Source organism: Microtus ochrogaster, chromosome 4, assembly GCF_000317375.1.
Source record: "Microtus ochrogaster isolate Prairie Vole_2 chromosome 4, MicOch1.0, whole genome shotgun sequence".
NCBI classification, from domain to species: domain Eukaryota; kingdom Metazoa; phylum Chordata; class Mammalia; order Rodentia; family Cricetidae; genus Microtus; species Microtus ochrogaster.
Genome location: NC_022011.1, coordinates 52,643,108 through 52,645,454, shown reverse-complemented (window position 1 = coordinate 52,645,454; position 2,347 = coordinate 52,643,108). Strand labels below are relative to the sequence as shown.

The 2,347-nt window shown below is 44.7% G+C and overlaps 1 protein-coding gene across 5 annotated transcripts in view; it reads right to left on the bottom strand.

The window, feature by feature from the left end:
* The window catches only part of Ehmt1 (euchromatic histone lysine methyltransferase 1), a 168,905-nt gene that overhangs the window by 34,259 nt on the left and 132,299 nt on the right, over positions 1–2,347 (bottom strand). The window lies entirely within an intron of this gene.

Genomic DNA, 2,347 nt, shown 5'->3' with positions numbered 1-2,347 from the left:
AGAGAGAGAGAGAGAGAGAGAGAGAGAGAGAGAGAGAGAAATGAAATGACAAGTACACACAGGTAAGGCCCCAGTTTGTTATCAGCTGTGGTCAAGAGGAACTGGTTACTGACAGTTGAGCCTTCTCCATAGGCTTCTGTAACTTATAAAGTAAATATTGACAGCAATAAGTAAAGCTAGAGTTCTCGATGACAGCAGTAAAAAAGCTGAAGTCCAAAGATGCGCTCCAAAAAACGGGGGGGGGGGGGCTGTCTTACAAGAGCGGGGGCCAGAGAAGCAGTGAGACAAAAACACGTTGAGAAAATACAGTTGGTTTCAAACATTAACCTTAAAGGTCAAGATCTACCTGCTTAAAATAAACAGAAAAACAAACCAACAAACAAAAACACCAGAAGACAAAGGAAAGCCATAACTCTGCAGCAATCAATTTTAATAAGTACATAACTTTTTTTTTTAAGGCCTTCGAGCCTGTCCTGGAACTCCCTCTGTAGACCAGGCTGGCCTGGAACTCACAGAGATCCACCTGCCTCTTCCTCTTGAGTGTTGAGATTAAAGGTACGCGCCACCACTGCCCAGCACAAATAACTTTTATTTATTTATTATTATTATTATTATTTTTTTTTTTTTTTGGTTTTTTCGAGACAGGTTTTCTCTGTTGCTTTGGTGTCTGCCCTGGAACTAGCTCTTATAGACCAGGCTGGCCTCAAACTCACAGAGATCCAACTGCCTCCGCCTCCCGAATGCTGGGATTTTAAAGGTGTGTGCCACCACTGCCAGGTCGTAAATAACTTTTAAAAACACAGAGAATGAAGGTCATGCAGCGGCAGAAGTGCTGAGGAAAGGAACAAGCTGCACTCACTATGCAGGCAGGATAAAGCTTCTATTTGTACAGAGCACATGCAGCTCTGCTTCTCTCTCTCTCTCTCTCTCTCTCTCTCTCTCTCTCACACACACACACACACACACACACACGCAGGTGCCCATCACAGTGAAAAATAACAGACAGGTTCAAGAATACCTATCTATCACTATTCTTACTTACAAAAGCCCATTCTTACTCAAGTCAAGCAAAGAGCTAGGCCTCAAGCTGGACAGAACCAAACCTGTAGGCAGCCCTGCAACACAACCTCTGGGGTGGGGACCAAGGCTTTCTGGAGAATTCAAGTGCTGGTGACACCAGATCATGCCAGCATTAGATGAACATATATGCAGACACCTTCAACAGATAGCCAGCGGCCCAACTCCCCCCCCCCCAAGAAAACCCACTGATCATAGCCCAGAGGAAGAAAAAAAATTCTCTGAGATCTAGGCAGTGTGATGGGTGGGAAGAGGAAAAGCAAGACCTACCAGGTGGTTACGCAGATTTCAAACAGAAAAGACAGAACTAAAAGAATACATTCTTCACTGACAAGCTAACACATCTCCATCATGAGGGATGCTGCTACAATCCTGGATGCGATGTGATGAAGATACTGACATGACCTGCTTCCAAGACTTCTCTAAGTGCAAAGGTGCTTAGGTTCTCTAAGAGGGACAGTGACAGAGAAGGAATGGCGTACACGGGGAGAAGGGTGCTGACTGTCTTTCATCTTCATCAGCTAAGTCATATCTCTCCGCCAACCCATCAGTTACCCTTCAGAACCCTAGCACAATAATGCTACTTAAAAGAACAAAGTGCTGGAAAACAGAACTCTGCCAGTGAACAGATACCCACAGGCTAAGCCTACTAGATAGGGCAGCCAGGAATAATGGTGCTTCTGTGATCTTTCAGTCTGGGAGCCAGACCATGGATATTCACAGCACTATCCAAAGGTTGAGAAAACTCCACATCAGAGGAGTACTTTCTGCAAAGCTAGAATGCCCTCCATATATGTTGCCCAGACTACAGCCCCAAACACCTGAGGAATAAGCAGCCTGCTGTCACTTTAAATCCAAACAACACACATAATGCTGCAGGAGACAGAGACAATCAGCAAAACACAAAACCGCATACACACAGGTAAAGAAAGGCCTTATAGTAGCAAGCAGGTGAACATCAAAATTACTCTGAATAGGTCTCTGTTCTAATTGATGCTGGTTTCCTGGGCTAGGCTCCCAAGCATATAAAAAGGAGAAGGTAAGCTCACCATAGCATTCACAATTCATTCTTGGCTATATATGCAGTGGGATCAGGTTATCTCAAGTTCCTGTCACTACAAGATTCCACTCCTTGGTTAACTGTAACTTCAAACTATAAGTAAATACTAACTACCAAAAAGGTTACAAACTTGGAGAAGCCGGGCGATGGTGGCACATGCCTTTAATCCCAGCACTCGGGAGGCAGAGGCAGGCGGATCTCTGTGAGTTC